The following is a 19,489-nucleotide window of genomic DNA, read 5'->3' as shown; positions in this document are numbered from 1 at the left end:
AGGCTCCGCGGGATTTGCGTCGGCACTTCTCTCCATTACTGCCAACATTAGTCTATATCCTCTGTCTAAATTATGTATTTAAGACTCGATTCATATTTAGTTATACATTGAAAAACCTACTCACCAAGATTAGGCTACATGTTTTTGATGAGGAAAATCATTAAATCCACTGTAAATGAATTCAGCGCGATCCTGAGCTACTGATAGTGCAGCAGCATTGAACTTGACCGCTCATTTACCTCACAAAGCCGGAGTGCAAGCCCGAGCCCGCCCCGAGCCCGTGTAAAATGTTAGAAATGAAGCCCGAACCCGCCCGAGCCCGTCGGGTCCCGACGGGTCCCGTCGGGTTCGGGCAAAGATCTTCAGCTCTAATGTAGACTGCCCTCAGAGAGTCCAGAAGTGTATGGTAGGCAGAAACTGCTGCCACCTATACCTTAAAGGTGGAGTAATGATATGGTCTCCACAACCTCAGTTAGTAGCATGACATTCTTCCAAAGGAGTATGGTAGGCAGAGACTGCTGCCACCTAAACCTTAGGGTGGAAGGAGTTAACCCAGCAGAGAATTGCTCCTGCAGAAACCTCAGTACCACGTCAAGGGGCAGTTGACTGGGTCTGTCAGGTGAGCTCAGCACCGAAAGGTGAAGTTTCTCTACTTTAGGGCATAAGCTTCCTCGTTGAGGGAGCTCTGAAGTAATCATCTGGTTCCCACAACCTCATTCGGGAGCATGAGTTCCTTCCAAAAGAGCATGGTAGGCAGAGACTGCTGCCACCTAGACCTTAAGGGTGGAAGGAGTTAAGCCAGCAGAGAATTGCTGCTGCAGAAACCTCAGTACCACATAAACAGGGCAGTTGACTGGGTTTGTAAGAGGAGTTAAACACCAACAGGTGAAATATTCTCCACTTAAGGGCATAAAGCTCTCTTGAGGGTTGTCCAGACGAGATATGATGTCCTTCTAGAAGGAGTATGGTAGAGGCAGAAACTGCTGCCACCTAAGCCTTAAGAGTGGAAGGAATTAAGCCAGCAGAGAATTGCTCCAGCAGAAACCTCAGTACCACATAAACAGGGCAGTTGACTGGGTCTGTCAGGTGAGCTGAACACCATGAGGTGAAGTTTCTCCACATAGGGCCTAAGCTCCTGATGGAGCTCTAGAGTAATCATATGGTCTCAACAACCTCAGTTGGGAGCAAGACATCCTTCCAAAGGAGTATGGTAGGCTTCCACCTAAACCTTAAGAGTGGAAGGAGTTAAACCAGCAGGGAATTTCTCCTACAGAAACCTCAGCACCACATAAACAGGGCAGTTAACTGGGTTTGACAGGAGTAAAATATGGTCTCCACAACCTCAGTTGGGAGACCTGAGCCTACGAGCCTGGCCCCCTCAGAGGCCAAACCGACAGGCCATATCTCTGGCAAGCTTCCTCCAGAACTTCTGTGGCAGACTGATTGTGGAAAAGAGAAAGCCACATTGGGCAGTGTGTGCGGTCCTGAGACGCAAACAGATCCACCTCTGCGTGTCCAAATCCTCTCCAAATGGGGTTCACTACATCTGGTCTCAACTCCCTAGCAATGGGTGTTGCCATACAGGGCATCTGCCATATTCAAGTGGCCTGGGATCTAAATTGTCGTCAACAAGCACAGTTTGTCCAGAGACCACAATGCCATTATCCCAAAATCAATAATGTAGTGATTTTGGACCTCTCTGCCTTCCATACTGTACTCCAACCTGTGGGGAGTGCGTCTGTTGTCAGTGTCATACGCCAGTAGCACGCACCCAAAAACAGGCCTTAGAATGGAAACCAAGGTTTTCTCCACACCACCAGAGCACGCAGGCAACGATGCATGACTTTGATAGCAGATCTCCTTAATAATTTATTAATCAACCACTAATGTGATGTCTATCTGGAGAAGCACATGATGGCTCCTCAGATCTGGAAGGAAATGGGACTCCAACCCATACCACCATCATTTCCAAGGCAATTTCAGTGCCATATCTGATGATGAGTGTTACAACCCTTGAGTCAAGGGAAGCACAAACACAAGGGACACACGAAAACCAATTTTATAAACTCAAAGTAATATTTATTTAAGTACAAAGAAATAGGAAAATAAGTAACAAAAGTGAAATGATAAAATTTAAATAAGGGAATCCAAAAGAAACCCCAAAGCAAACAAACAAAAACAAAAGTCTCTCCAATCCAAAATCCAGGCCTCTCTGGTTCAGTGGTTGATCTTTTAAAGGAGTGTAAGCACAAGCACAGGTGTTTCCAATTGACTGCCAATTTAAGTAATCAGTGGCAAGGATTCCAAACAGCAAAGAGGCCCAGCAGCAATTCCCAAACCCAACAGCAGAGGTTGTCACATCCCTCCCCATAAGACAGGGATTCCCACAAGATCCCTGTAACAAAGCAAAACTCAGTTAACGATCACCATATAGTACATACATGCTCAGGACCAAGGACAGCTCCTAAGAACACAAAAAAAGAATACATAGGATTCTATATATTAACATGCATCGGGAGCGCGTGACAACGCATCAGCTACCACATTTTCTGATCCTCGAATGTGTCGAATATCCAGGCAGAAAGATTGTTGAAACAAAGACCACCGAACCAACCTCTGATTTGGACACTGCAAAGAATTCAGAAAAGTTAATGGATTATGATCCGTATATATAACAATTGGTGCACTGGAATTCAAATAAACAGCAAAATGCTGTAAAGCCCAAATAAGGGCTAACGCTTCCTTTTCGACCACAGAATAGTTAAGCTGATAGGAGTTAAATTTTCTTGAAAAAAAACTAACTGGATGGTCTACTCGGTCCACATCAGACTGCTGAAGGACAGCTCCAGCCCCCACGTTACTAGCATCCACGTACAACGTAAAACGATCCTCAAAACACGGAGCCTTAAGCACGGGCCCTGTGCACAACAAAGACTTCACATTCCCAAAAGCCAATTCACAGCTGTGAGACCAGACAAACTTTGCCTTGCCCTTTAACAAATCTGTAAGCGGTGCTACGACGGTAGAAAAATTCCGACAAAAAGATTGATAATATCCAACCAATCCTAGAAACCTCATAAGCTCTTTCTTTGTTGATGGGGAAGGAAAATAAGTAACAAAAGTGAAATGATAAAATTTTAATAAGGGAATCCAAAAGAAACCCCAAAGCAAACAAACAAAAACAAAAGTCTCTCCAATCCAAAATCCAGGCCTCTCTGGTTCAGTGGTTGATCTTTTAAAAGAGTGTAAGCACAAGCACAGGTGTTTCCAATTGACTGCCAATTTAAGTAATCAGTGGCAAGAAGGATTCCAAACAGCAAAGAGGCCCAGCAGCAATTCCCAATCCCAACAGCAGAGGTTGTCACATGAGTTTCAGCGATTTTGATCCTTTTGGCTTTCCATAATCGCAACAACCTGTGAGGGACGCGTCTGTTGTCAGCGTCACACATCGACAATGCGCACCCAACACAGGACCTTGGGACAGAAGCCATGGCTTTCTTCCTGTTACCAGAGCACGCAAACAACGGTGCGTGACTTTGATCATGCGAGACGGGTTTCCCCTCTGGGAAAACCCTCCCGTGTTGAATGGAGACATAAGCTCGATGTAAGGAATCAGTCCTCGGATCCGATTGCATCACAATCGGTTTCAGTAACAGCATAGAACTGAGCCGCATCACTGAACGATTCCCCTCCTTTTGGAACAATAAAGTAAAGGCTGTAAGCTGTCATTTCTCTCATGTGGAGGTTCTACAGCCTCTTGCACAAGAATGTAGCCATGCTCTACTACTAGAGCCAGCTGTATGCAGGTGAAGGTTAATGGCGGCTGCCTGTCGTACTACGCACCAAAGGGAAGCAGGCACCATAAATGAGGTGTTAGCTGCTTTGCTTCAATAAGAAAGTGAGTGCCACGAACGAAGACGTCACCCGCCTCAGCAGATGAGGGTCTCGAATTGTAACACACAAAATCATTATCTGAATTTATTTATTTATGTTAATGCTGCTATGATGATCAAAAACATACCATTAATAAATAAGACAACAGTCTGATGGGTAGTCATCTCCTTTTGTAAGCTACTTGTAGTAGACCATTATTATGGCTACAACATTACGTAATGTATTCTGTGTTGTTATTTATCTCTAATTATTAATTAGAATGATGTCAAATTCAAAAAAAAAAAAAACAATACTAGTGACATCTGCTAGGGAAATACTACTAGAGCCAGCTGTATGCAGGTGAAGGTTAATGGCGGCTGCCTGTCGTACTACGCACCAAAGGGAAGCAGGCACCATAAATGAGGTGTTAGCTGCTTTGCTTCAATAAGAAAGTGAGTGCCACGAACGAAGACGTCACCCGCCTCAGCAGATGAGGGTCTCGAATTGTAACACACAAAATCATTATCTGAATTTATTTATTTATGTTAATGCTGCTATGATGATCAAAAACATACCATTAATAAATAAGACAACAGTCTGATGGGTAGTCATCTCCTTTTGTAAGCTACTTGTAGTAGACCATTATTATGGCTACAACATTACGTAATGTATTCTGTGTTGTTATTTATCTCTAATTATTAATTAGAATGATGTCAAATTCAAAAAAAAAAAAAAAACAATACTAGTGACATCTGCTAGGGAAAATAATTCAATAGACCTAATATTAGAATACCAAATTCAGTAAACCTTATAAATTATTTATACTATGTGTAGGCAAGCATACGAACACACGCAGTGTGTTAAATTACACGCTAACATTAAGTGTTTTCGTTTTATAAAGCCATTATAAAGAAAACGTTTTTTTGATTGGTTAAACTATATATATATATATATATATATATATATATATATATATATATATATATAAACTATATTAAGCATTTTATAATGTCCCTTCAGAACATAACAAGAGTATGCTTAGCATTTAGTTTTACAAACATGTTCAACGTATGGTTCAAGGAACAATATTTGAGCGTATATATTTGTGCTGTGTGATGATAACAGTGGCCAATCAGGAAAAGTGAATATGTTAACATAAAAGCTAAAGCCTCATTTGCATGAAAGAAAGTTTTAAAATTTGTTTTGAATTAATTTACTCCTGAGGCCAAGGTAGGTGTATTGCAAATATTGACCTCAATCAGAAAACCACGTCCCACTGTGGGTGCAGTGATTCAAGTACATCTACACTAGTCAACATTTGAAGTGGATCAAAACAATTCATAAAAGTTGCCTTAAAACCAATACACAATACCCATTATTGTTTAAGGGCAACTTGATGAACTTTTTTGATTCACTTCAAACGTTGACTAGAATACTTTGGTAATCATTTCAAAACAGTATTTACTAAAAAAAATTGTTTAACATCAGGTATTAAATGTGTTTTCCAATTTTCCTTATTTTGATACTTAAAATAAGTTATACATTTTTGGCAGAACAGTTGCTTTAATTAACCTAATGAAAGATGATGTTCAGTGACTCTGTGTTGTTAACAGTGCCACCTGCAGGCTGGAACAGGTATTGTACTGATATCAGTTTTAAAGAGGTAATTTACCAAAACATTTTAAATTCTGTCATAATTTTCTCATCCCCTTGTTGTCATAAACTTGTATGAATATCTTTTTTTCTGATGAACACAAAAGAAGATATTTTGATAAATGGTGGTAAGCACACAGCTGGTCGCATATGCGACCTTTTGAAATGCCATTGCGACCCTAATTTTTAATAGGTCACAAATGCATCCCTGATCATTTTTGTACCTATATGTTTTAGGCAATATGCTATGATTTACTTTAAGCATTTATTAAAACAGAAATGTGTATTTTAAGAATACGTTTTATAACATGCTCTGAGCCTTCAACACGGTGAGCTTTCACATGCTTTCTGTTTCTCAATGAGGTCTGTGTCTGAACTTGAGCAGAGGTCTTCACGGAATACCCGAGACCCGTGCGGTTCCGGGTTTATATTTTGAATGGTCAGTCGCATCGGGGTCGGTCCTAGTTTAATTACTTCGGGTTCCAAGTAATTCATATTTTGTGTAAAACCCGAGTCGATCGGAAAACGGCCGCGAGCGCTATCGCGTTAAAGCTCGAGGGCAGTTTCAGCGTGCCTCCGGTTTCTATGACGATCACCTCTGGCTCTTGTTACGACCACACGCAGCATTTTCTTTCATTTTTTAAATCTGAAATAATGAGTGAATTAAGCTTTTTTAATCGGTAAGAGAGAAATAGAAAGACAGAGCAGAAACAGTTAAAGTGCCTATCTGATAGAAATTATACCATCATAACACCAGTTACATTTATAATCTATAGACCTGCACTGTCTATTAATATACTATACATAGTAGAGCTGTAATCGGGCCTTAAAAGTTAGACAGAATTCAACAGAATTCGTCCGGAACCCGAAAGTACATTTTGATTGACAGCTTTTTTAAAGCCCGAACCCGTTTACAGCCCGACATTATTTAAATGTGCGCACATACACAGCTTTCGTCAAGAATGAGTAATTTACACAGGTTTTAACATTATTTATTTATGACTAACTAGGCTGCACGCCACTTGGAAGTTAAAACAAAGAAATAAAATAAGTCATCTGTAACATCGTAACATCTCACTCTAAATAGGCCTATGCAATACACTATAAATAGGCCAACATGCAAATACAAATAATTATTTCTTAACGAATTAAATTAAGATAATACATTCTGAATTAAGATGGGTATTTGGCAATAACAAAATTAAGATAAAGGCTCCGCGGGATTTGCTTCGGCACTTCTCTCCATTAATATCCTCTGTCTAAATTATGTATTTAAGACTCAATTAATATTTAGTTATAAATTGAAAAACCTTTACTCACCAAGATTAGGCTACATGTTTTTGTTGAGGAAAATTATTAAATCCACTGCGCTGAGGCGCGCGGTCCTGCGCTTACTGATAGTACATCAAGCAGCATTGAACTTGACCGCTCATTTACTACGCAAAGCCAGAGCGCAAGCCCGGCCCGAGTCCATGTAAAATGTTAGAAATGAAGCTCGAACCCGACCGAACCCAAATAAAGTTTGGGGTGGTTAGATTAACAAACTATAATGTGAAATTAATATTAATGTTCAATAAATCAAAGTGTCACACCCAGGGGCTGGCTATGGTTTGGCTAGAGCCATGCCCCTTTTCAACTTCCACCTTGAGGAGGTCCCCAAAGCCAACCCAATGACCAGACAACAACGAGGATAGGTAAGTATAAAAATAATCTTTATTTATTTAACCCCCTGGGGTCCAAAAATGCGGGGCCGCGTTTTGACGCATTTTTTCCTGTTTCCTGTGACATCCACTTAAAATACTCCGTCATTCATAATCATACACATACATGTAATACATCATTAGAAACTGTGAAGTGTCTACTTTAATGTGAGTGCCTTCAAAATAACAACAAAACCGTGTGCTTTTGGCAAATAAAGAAAATAAACAGGGAGTGCATTTCGACATCTCTGTCTCCTTGACCATCTTCCTCAAACACGTTACAAAAATGAACTGATAACTCCGCCAATACTTGTCACACAAACATGATACATGTGTCTAAAGAAAGCCTGAAATGTCTTCTTTTACATGATGTAATTAAAATCTGAAGAACTCATTGTCTGTTTGTGTAATCGACATGTAAGTAAAGAGAGGTACAGTTTTTCTTGCTCGACCTCATTAGCACTAATGTGATCCCACCTACCCGCGTGCGCGCCATTCATATGGAAATTACCTGATGCAGGCTATGCAAACAAGATCAACGCCCCCAAACAATGCTTTGAGAAGCAGCAAGTTTTGACAGTTTCATTCACTTATCGATGCGCTGGGAAAATGACACGCTTTGCAGGTGAGGAAGCTCTACAGATGCTCCTGGACAGCGAGGAAGAGTTCACAGTTTCTTCAGACGAAGAGCAGGACTCCGACGATGAACGTTTGTATTTTGAAGAGCGACTTGATCCAGCTGAGGATATAATTTCTGAAGAGTAAGTTTTACCTACATTTGTTGAAATGTGATGTGTGATGTAAACTTTTATATACTGTATACTGACTATTTGCAAGCAGATATTCATAATGACTTTATATAAATGTCTCGTAACTTGTATTTACATTAAAATGATAGTTCTTACATTAAACCGTATGCTGATTAGTGTAATGGGAATATGTAAAGCAATATCACTACTATAACTATAGTGTTCATGCCGACTTATCAATAAGGCTTCTTTACGTGATTATTTGCTCAGGTGTAATGATGTGCTGTAAATGCGCCCGGAGATATGTCATGCGTTAAACAGTATGATTGTATAGTGTAATGTAAATATACAATATGTCATAAAACAATCACTATTTAGAATATATTTTGACTAGCGTTTATGCCTCAACAAGTCTTGTTTACGCGACTATCTGTTCGGGTGTAAATGTATCGATGCAGTATCGATGTGCTGTAAATGTGTCCTGAGATATGTTATGTGTTAATGTTTAGCCATAAATATGTCCGGTAATGGCCCGTTAACAAAGATATACAGCGCATCTATGTACCCAATTATCTTATCTCAACTATGCTTTACCGCCTTAGTATTGCTTTATAAGTTTGGTACTGTGGAGAATACATTATATTAATTATTAAAAACTTGTAGGAATGTGGCAGCATCACTCTCCTCTTCAGCGGGCATTTGCAGAAATGCGACGGACATTCATACAGGGTAAGTCACATTTGCGGGATTTTCTGTTTTATTAGTAGACTATTACTGATATTTTGCTTAGTAATTTGGAAAATACAAGACGCACGGGGGCATGCAGAAACGAACCCGAAATTCTTAAAGTGTAAGTTACATTTCGCCCCCTTGGAATTAAAAGGTTCTATTAGGGCTGCACGATTACAGGAAAAATGATGATCACGATTCTTTTGCTCAAACTTTTGATCACGATTAAAAATACGATCATTCTTTTAGTGAAAAACTTCTATTTACTTCAGTTTTTTATTACACTTTACAGCCATTTATATAATATTATTAACATATTTTATAGGCCTATATTATAAAATATTTTATTGTTTTGTAATATCCACAGCTCCCATTCTCTTAGATCTTTTTAAAACATTTAAAATAATTCTGCAAAATTCCGCATAGATTTTGCAAAAGAAATCCGCAGAAAAAAACAAAATAACTCCTTACACAGATTCCTAACAGCTGTATGACTATTGCAGCAATTATAGCAGTTCAGTTTTAACTGTCAAAATTATAAAATATCTTTTATTTATTTTAGAGCCTTTTTTGTTTGTTAAATTAAGGTTTTTGATAATGACCAAGCGGATAGCGGCCGACAGCTAACGTCGATGACTTGTTTGATCAAATGAGCCTCTCAAATCAACAATCCACTTGCCTACAATAACGTCTATATAATATATATATTTTCAGCATATAACAATGTTAGTTTAAATGTTTATTATCAACACACTAATTTTTAAAAAGCGGAGGGGGGCTGCTCTGTTGCTCGCAGTCACGGCGGGGTGCAGAAAAATAATAAATCAAAACGAAATAAACATGCAGGTTGCCTTACCTTGCACATATTCGCTATGCATCCATTAAAATTCAAGGCTTTACACCGCATTTTTTACATGACTACCAAAAGAAGTCTTTTATAGATTATGCACAGTATTTAAGGTTTTTATTCAGTTCTCCATATTCCCCGATGCGCTGGTCCTGCTGCTGGCGGAGACGCTAAACACCGTTGCAACAGGTGCATTGTAAATGTGCGTGGTGGACTCGTGCGATAGGTTAAACGTCTTTCTTTTATAATTTATCAATGTCTCAACGTTTCTTTTAATTAAATTATTATATATAAAGGTGGAGAAGCCTAAAAAATCCAGAGACCTGGCCGCATATCAACTGTGATGTTAATTGGTCCAAAACCATTTATTTACCGAAACTATTTATTTATTTATTAACAGATTTACCACTGACAGTGATAAGGCACCTGTTGCAAAAAGAGTCAAGACCAACATCCAGGCAAGCAGCAGCAGGTCCATTCTGTCATGGAAACCCGTTCTGTGGTTCCACACACTTTGCGTTTCTTTCCTGCAAGGGAACCTGGACATCAGCTGAGTCATGCAGACGCACACACACCCGAGTCTCTTCAAAATGTTTTTTTCCGGAGGATGCAGTTTCAAATCTAAGCCATAACACCAAGGCTCAGGCTGCCAGGGTAACAGCAAATGGTTGCAAGTATAAATGGAAAGATCTCTTTAAGTCTCCCCGCATTCATTCTTTTGTCCCAACATTCCTCACTGAGCCATTAGGGGGTTGGGTCTCTGGTGTGAAACACATCAATATTCATGACCATTGACCCGCCCTTGCATATTGCCTTTACACAGCAAAAGGTGTCTTACAAAAGTTAAATCAATGTATTGTTTCATGTGAGTGAGTGGGTTAAATGGTTTTTACATCTTTTTGTAGCAAATTCTCTACTCTACAAGAGTAGATAACTTTTTTGCTTGTTTACAAATGTTTAGGATGTGTTCCTTGGCCTTATTTCAGCAACTTTTTTTTTTCTTTTTTTTTACTAACCACGCATAAACATCATTTACTTAAAAATACAAACATGTACATACATTAATCTTACATATTATTATAGCACAGTTTGTGCTGAATACAGTGTTATGTGATATTAGCCATTAATGTGTTTTAGAGCAACTGAAAAAAGACCAAACGTGAGAGCATGTCAGAACCTCTGACAGTGTCCCAAAAGGGTCGGACCCCAGAGGGTTAAATATTTAAAATGACTTGGGGAAATGGGGAAAGGGTAATTAAAACTAAGATCTCCGGCTCTGCCCTCCAGGTAGGCTGCGGCCAAGGGAGTGACAGAAAGAGGGGGGGGGCAACGGGGGTCCAGGGCACTTTAGACCAAGGGGGGGGTAGAAATCAGGCTCCTGCCTGTCCCTTCTATCCGTGGCGCCCTCCTTTTCTTTCCTGGAGGCAGAGTTAAAAGCAGTATGAGTGTCGAAGTTATTTTCCTGTCTGCGTACCTGGATTTCTCCTCGCGGGGACTTCACCGCACGTGCTTTTACAGTTCCCTATCGTGTCGTTCACTCTTCTTTTCTCTTTCTCCACAGGCAGCGGCTGGGACACAAAGACACAGTTATCTGACTGGGATGGCTCTCACCTCTTCGCTGGCTACAGCTCCCGGTAAGTACAGGTTTCACACAGTTCGTTCTCTTGGTGCTTACTCTCTTCTTCCACAGGCAGCGGCTGGGACACAAAGACACAGTTAATCTGACTTGGATGGCTCTCACCTCTTCGCTGGCTACAGCTCCCGGTAAGTACAGGTTTCACACAATTTGTACTCTTGGTGCTTACTCTCTTTCTCTTTCTCCACAGGCAGCGGCTGGGACACAAAGACACAGTTAATCTGACTTGGATGGCTCTCACCTCTCTGCTAGGTGCAACGTACAGTAAGTACGGAATTAGCAATAGTGGTTCCTCTCGTGGTGCTCCTCACGTGCCAGTCGTGTACAGCGCGTTCTCTGTCTCTGTCAATCAACGGCTTAAAGGGGTTAGTATACGAATTTTCAAGGTGGCGGACTTATAACAATTGGTCTTTATGATGTGTCAGATGGGGCAGCAGTTCCTTTGTTGCGCCGGGGCGATCTCTCTCGGCGAGCTCGATGGTTGCAGAGGGGCGGACGTCACAACGTCTCACCGGGTCGAGTGCTGCCCTCTCCTCGCTACCCGTTGGGTGATCGAACACTGGACAGGGGCGCCCCTTTGTAGAGACCTCGGGACGGCGGAGTTCCTACACCTCTCTCTCTGCAACAGTAAATACGACACAGATAAAGCATCAACAATAGTGGCCCCTGCTCGTACTCACACAACTGCCAATTTTCCTGTTCTTCACCGCCACTCTCCAATCTGCCCAATGTTCTGACGGGAAGTCGTTCCGGGGCACCACACCGTTACTTTAGGGCCTGAAGCACGTTCACAACATATATGTACTGGTTTCTCTAGGACAGATAGCCTCTTCGTCCTTCCTCGACGAAGTGAGTGAAGGCGGGGGTTCGTCTGACAAGACACACAGCAATCCACAGCAATACACAGCACCACGTCAAAGTGAAAGTTACTACAGCACAAGAACTCACCCACCACACTCAGGTGTACACAAAGGACGCCCGTCTTCCTCCACTTCGCTCGGATGGATCTGGCGATGAATAATACGGCCCAGTTGATCGTTTCGTCACCGTGACTGCTTCAGTAAATGCTCCTTCGGCTCACCCACCACACTATCTTAGGGGTAGGGCCGCCCTCCCTCTCCTGGAGGTATCCGGTATAAATGCAAGTTAGTATACAATACGTTTTCAATAGAATATTGGTACTCACGACTTATTTCAATTTCTTCGTCCCACTATTCTCTGCTTCAGTTCACGCTGTAACACGCCAACCACACTGACAGGGCGACTCTTTCCCCGACCGTGTTATACTGCAACTTCCGGTAACTCACAATCTTTCCACAGGTATGTACTCACATCGACGCCGTTTTCTTCTCCTTTGTTTTGTCTCAGTGTACAACGTGTTCCGATCGTTCCTCAACCTTTAAGGTTCACGATGTCCTCACCAACATGCAACTTCAGCCTGAGAGAGAGTTAGACAGCCACCAGCAGCGCACCAGACGAGCACAACACAGCGCTTCAACACACCAAAAACTGAACTCCAAACTGTGATTTAAACTGGTCTTAAGTACTGCCCTGTATAGCGTGTCCTCCAATCGCCAGCCGCTCCTCCTAACTGCACACAGCTGTGCTCGATTTGTTGATTTTTTCCCTCGTGGCACTACCGGAAGTCCGGTGTCTATCTTTCCCGGTCCGGGTGGAAACTTCCGGGCAGAACCAAACTTCCCCAATTTTTGGTTCCGCCCCTGAAAAGATCGTCACCTTGTGACAAAAGTATTGTGTTGTGTCACACATTTTTAGTTCTTTGTCACATGTATAGTAGACCATTTTTTGTCGGTGGGTAATGATTGCCCTTTTCACCAGCTACCACCACAAGTACATTTTTGATCTGTGGGAAACACTGCAACGTTAAAAAAACAATACGACATGTGGTTTAAAAGATGGCGAGTAAAATAAAATTAAAAGCACATCTGTATGCAATACAGTTTCATTATTGTTCATTATTATTCATAATATAATATAACTAATTTGTGCGACCAAATCATGTTTTGCGCCAGTAACTGAAAAAGTTAGTAGCGCAAGTGCCACCAGTGGAAAAGGTTAGTGTAGTTCCCTGCATAGACCAACCCAATGTCCACACTGATCCACTGTAGGGGAGATTGGGTATTGGCCCTGTCCCAAACGCACTTCATGTGGACTTTCGGTCTCGTGGTCTTAAATTGCACATGCTCGCTTAGTCTACGAGTCCGTAGGGTGTCCTATCTGTCATTTTTATGCTTTGAAGTGAGCTCATTAGCGCCACCTTTGCCCCGTAGATGTGGTCTTCAGGGAAGCCTCCACTGCAGCAGGCTTTGCGCACTTTACCAACCAAGAAGTCCTTGCGAAAGAGCATACAGAGCAATCAGACCAATCATACGACAGAAGGGAGGAGTTCACACTCACGGGCAACTTCTCTACTTATTACAAGTCTGTCCCAAAATACGACTCCGGTGCACCCACGTGGACTCGGAACAAGGGTCCCTAAAGTCTGCACTACATGATGTCATCAAAGTATGGACTCTGAGGAGGACCGCAAGTCCGGAGTGTGCCATTTGGGACAGGGCCATAGTTGTAACACGGTGAGAGTTGCAACACTACCATTTCCATGAATCAGGGATGAGATAGGAGTCATGTGACAGTTTCAGTTTTTTCAGACTTCCTTTATGATCCCACATGGAGGTGTTGCTGTCTGTGTTGCTGTCTGTGTTGCCATCTCTCCTGAAGTTAAAGCCAAAAATCAAATTTTGAGATAAGAAAGTAAAAAATATAACAAGATAATATTTTTATTAATACTTCTACTGTTGTAGATAATGTTGTATAGTTATATCTGGTCAAACTTTAGTTTCTCAGGTAAAAATTGCTGTATCAACCTCCTGCTAATTTCAAAGCACCATGCTAATACAGCTAGCTAAACAAAGGGTGACAGTGGTGGGGTAGGATGTAACGCGTGTTTGGAAAGTTTTACAACCATCCCCTTACATATAAATAAGAACATTTGTGTGATTTTAATAATTCTACAGAATGCCTATAACTTGGGTGAGAAAAACAGATCGTGGAGTCGATTCCACTCTTTTAAAAAGAGCAGAATAGGAAGTTATGAAAGGAAAGTCTGGCAGGGCAGTGGCAAAATTCCACGGAATCTGCAATGTCACCTTGAACAGATATTGGCTGAAATATAAAAAACTGAAACACCAGGGATTGAGAGGCCTTCCTAGTGTAGGATACTACAGTCCTCACCAGGTCTTCACCAGGGTGCAGGAGGAGACTTTGTCTCAGTATATAAGCCACGTGAGGTGAGCATGATGGATAAGCGTCCTGAGAACTGGGTAGAAAAGGCAAGATTTAAGACCTCTTAATTTGTATTGGACCTTTCATGCAAACTCATTTTATTCATCATTCACAAATATTAAATTATTTAAAATCTGGTAAAAGTTAAATAAATACCAACACACACATTTAGAAAAATAATGAGTCTCTACTCATACATCATGTTATGATGTCTTTAAGGTCAGAAAGTTTGCTTGTCAACTCGTGGTGTATTCAACATACAGAATCCACAAACCTGCAGTGAGAAGAAAATGGCAGGGCCTGATTGGTTTAGCTCATTTATGAAACGGAACCTTAGACTTTCAGTGAGGAGTCCGCAGGCAACTAGCCTTTCAAGAGCCACCAGTTTCAATCATGCTAATGTGGAACTCTCCTTCAATCGACTTTGTTTGTTCTTGTCACCATTGTGACATATAGACGGTTTCATCGGACGCACGTGATACACGTCTGGATCCGAACTTTACTTCCGGTTTCGTTTTTTTAATGGTCTGACTAGTTGCTAAACGGATCTCTTGAACAAATGCCTCGTCAAAAATAAAAAATGTTTTGGTTTCCTAGGTAATCTATGTGTTTTTTTTTTTGCTTGTTATATAAATAAACTACGTTTAAAGTACTTTGTGGTTATTTATTATTAGCAGAGTTTATTGGAAGTTATGTGCGGACCGCGACAGCCGCTTGTTTATGTTGTTACTGCTGAAACCGTCTATAAAGAATGCATTTCATGTTTGTTACTAATGTGACTGATAAAGAAATCATATGTTTGTTAATTTGCAGCTATTCATTTAAAATAAAACTGTTGTTGTGGCATAACACTTGGAGTACCCTTAGTTTTTGTGCATTTTGTCTACCTGTTACAACTTACCCCAGTAGTGGGGTAGGTTGTAATAAGGGACCACCTTGTATTTGTCCTCATCTTAAAAAGTCTGTGATATAGTTGGAGAAATTTAAATTGTTGCCAATTGTAGTAGACAAGTGTGGGTACTTTGCCTAAAAGTTACAGACCTGTAGCTAAAAAAAGTTAGTTTTATGTGCTGAAGAAAAAAGTGTTGCAACCATACCCGGTCTCCCCTTCCCATCATTTAAAGGCAGGGTAGGCAGGAATTATCTAAAAAAACTTTTTTACAAATTTGTTTAAACTGTCTTTATATACAAATGCATAATTAAAATGTAAGTACTCTGAAAAAGAGAATATAAAAGTCGAGTGTCTGTAGACCTCTCACGACTGTTTTAAACACAGTTAATTATTTCCATTCGGGACGAAACAAATTATTAGCTTGCGTGAATATCACTCTCTCTCGCGACCAGGTCACCACCCGTTGGTATGGGATCTGCCCAGACATGCACACACCCGATTGATTTGAACGTGCACGAGGCACTCTAGAAAGAGCATTCACAACTCACAGAAAGTGCATTCAGAAGTCACAGTACCTGCATATCCAGTCAGCGAAGGCAAAAAGGGAATAAACGAAGCAATCAAACGCGAGTAAATATCACGTGGCTTTTCCTCGAGTCGATGATGCGGTAACTTAGATGTATTGTCTGCGGAGTGTAGTCCTCATCAGAGTCAACAATGCTTTCATCACGGAAACTCTTCCATGCAAAACACTGGCTTAATAGTGAGTACTCAAAGCCATCCTATCTGTTTATATTCCTAGTGATAAAGTTAGGTGTATTATTACATGTGATTGTGACATGATGTTATTACATGCACCGCGCTCCTTCCTCTCCGCTTGTCTGAGGTAAATCCTTCTCCCAGCAGAGCTGTCAGTGTCCCGCGTTCATGTGTTTTGGGGACGTGGTTTTAGAAGAAACCCAGAAGGGAGGGGGTGGAGTGAATGGAAAATGAGCTGTGTTTAAAACAGTGGTGAGAGGTCTACAGACACTCAATTTTTATACTCTCTTTTTCAGAGTACTTACATTTTACTTATGTATTGATATATAAAGACAGTTTAAACAAATTTGTAAAGAAGTTTTTTTAGATCATTCCTGCCTATCCTGCCTTTAATGTAATTACCATCAGGTATGGGCAGTATTTTTGAAACATGTATTTCAAATATGTATTTCAAATACAAAATAGTATTTTGTAATTTGTATTTGATAGGGTTTATGAAAATGCCTTCATATTTTGTATCAAATACTTTAGTGTTTTGTATTTTTAAAATACTGTAAAATACTTTGTAGTCTACATAATGATATCATAGACATGCGGCCTCTGATTGGTGCCTACTGAGAATTTTGCCAAGCCCCAGAGCAGAAAATTGATCCATATGAAAGGTGGAGGTCAATACTTCTTAGGCCTGGCAAACTCGATTCCTTTTAAGGATCCGGGTTATTGTGAGTCACTCACTAAAGTGATCCGGGTTGTGTGATTCACTTGAGTCATTTGAGTCAGTATTGCTAAATTGCCAAGGAAACTCAGTACAGACCCACTTGTAACCGGCTGATCCACGCGACTCGAGATTCTCAGAGACGGAAACATTGCAGACTCGCAGACCATGGACATGAGACTCGCTCTACAGATCCCACTAACCGGCTGATTCGCGTGGATCAGCCGGAGCCGGTTAGTGGATCTATAGAGCGACTGAAGTCTCCTCAAAAGCAAATCCATAACAAAAGCCTTTCACTTCTGAAATAACATGCTTATAGGTTTTAGGTTTGGTGTGTATGGTCGACCATTTAAAGTGCCCATCTTATGACTGCTTTTCCACAAGTTAAATAGGTGTTATGAGTTCCATGAAGCATGTTTCAAAAGTTGTTTGCTCGAAATAGCTTGTAGGAAAAGATTGTTACCCATCTCTAGTAGCCTCTGTTTCAGGGCATTTCAGATTGTGCCGTTTTGAGCTAGTCTTACATATTTATGAGCTACTGCTCCTTTGATCACGCCCCACTACTAACGTCATGTGCCCGTGCGCATGCTCAGTGGTCTCGTGAGCAGTACAGACCATACTGTGTTATTATTTTATATATTATTATTATTATTATTATTAACGGTTTATGTTGCCAACAGACAAATCATACAGAAAAGTATCACTAATAAGTACACTACAGGAGAAGAAACTCATGACACACAATGATTCCTGAGTAAATTGTGATGTTACGTTAGCAGTCACAACAACAAACTCGTTTTCCCTGGACAATGCTAACATATTCCCATTATAAAACATTTTCAAACACATTATTTTCGCAAATTACATAAATTAAGACCCGGCGGGGGATGTATACTGCTTGTGGACCGCGTGCTAATTGCTAGAAGCTAGCGGGAGGTCCGGACCGTTCGGGGGTTAGCATCGTCAGAAAAGCCGGGGCTGTAAGGCCCGGTCTCGGTGTGTCAAACTCATCATGACACACAAAGATTCCAGCGTAAATTGTGATGTAGCAGTCTGAACAATACACTCGTTTTCCCTGGACAATACTAACATATTCCCGTTATAAACATTTTCAAACGCATTATTTTCGCAAATTACAGAAATTAAGACCTGGCGGGGGATGTATACTGCTTGTGGACCGCATGCTAATTGCTAGAAGCTAGCGGGAGGTCCGGACCGTGTATATATCTATGCGGACCGTAAAGTTATTAGAGGCTCACCTCGTCAGAAAAGCCGGGGCGTACGGTCTCGGTTAATTTGGCAAAAAGCTTTTAGCTCTAGCATCATAAATGTAGTATTTTGTGACAGAAGATGACAACATGCAAAATATAACGTGACTTCTTACCTTTTTTTGTTGATATACAAAGATCGCGAATCGAATCCAGTCTGTTTCAGATGTGTGAATGATCCATGAAAGTCCAATAAAATACATCCAATTACCATTTTGTCCACAAATGCTTATAATCCGTGAAATATAGATACATAGTCTGTTGTTTACATCAGATTTCGCATGAAGGTCTTATCGCCTACAATCTGAGGACTGTTTGCGTCGTAACACACTGTATATAAGATTACTCCGGGTTCCAATAACCACGCGTTAAAACTTTGTTTTTAAAAGTAGGTGGGAGTATAATCCATAATATCCAAATAGCACTGTTATTTCCGTGAGAAATGATAACAGCACAGAGGGTCTCATTCAAGTGACTGCTCTATGCTCTCTAGCTACCTGGTGGGTGGAGACCTGCGAGTGGGGTGGTGGGCGGGAAAATTCAAACTGAATGTGACGAAACTTTTTGTTACGTCACAACGGAGCTGAGTTTGAACTCCCGCAATCTGAGACTCAAGGCAGAGGACATTCAGAAACCTGTATCTCACTCAAAACAGCATGGATGGATTTTTTTCCAAGTTTGTATGTGTGTGGGAGCATCAGAGACACAAAATAACACCCCAAAACCCAGAAAAAGTGAGTTTTTCATAATACGGGCACTTTAAAAAAGAAGCCTAATAACAATAGCATAATAATATAGAGAAAATATAGAAAAGAACTGTCCTGCTTATGTAGCCCCCAGAGTCGGAGAGACAGTTCGCGCAGATCAGCCGGTTACGGATCAGCCGGTTACGGATCAGCTGAATCGATTTCTGTACCTAAATACTAATGTTAGACCTTAGTTTATTTGTAACTTTGTTTTTTTCTATTTTATATGCTTATAATTTCTTAATTTGTTCTTATTTTATCATTATCACTTCCTTCCTTCTTTTTTGTCCTTGGCCAATCACATGCCTTTACCTAAACACAAGCCCCTTACACACACACACACACACGCACAAACCTAAAACTCAATGCATTAAGGCTATGTCCACACGAAGCCGGTGCATTCCCTAGCCAAACATTTTTTTCCTTGCTCTAAAAAAATAATCCGTAAACACGAAACCACTGAAACCGACTGAAAGCGGTGTAGTATATATGCCGGACCAGTATGGGGCGCTGTAATTCTGCCACATATATACACTATACACGGAGAAGAAGACTTTGAGCATGCGCATAACCAACGTATGGTGTTGTCCATTATCGCTTGTTGGTCACCACAATTGCA

Source organism: Paramisgurnus dabryanus, chromosome 6 (assembly GCF_030506205.2).
Source record: "Paramisgurnus dabryanus chromosome 6, PD_genome_1.1, whole genome shotgun sequence".
Lineage (NCBI taxonomy): Eukaryota > Metazoa > Chordata > Actinopteri > Cypriniformes > Cobitidae > Paramisgurnus > Paramisgurnus dabryanus.
The sequence above is the reverse complement of the archived record's forward strand: the minus strand, read 5'-3'. Positions refer to the sequence as shown.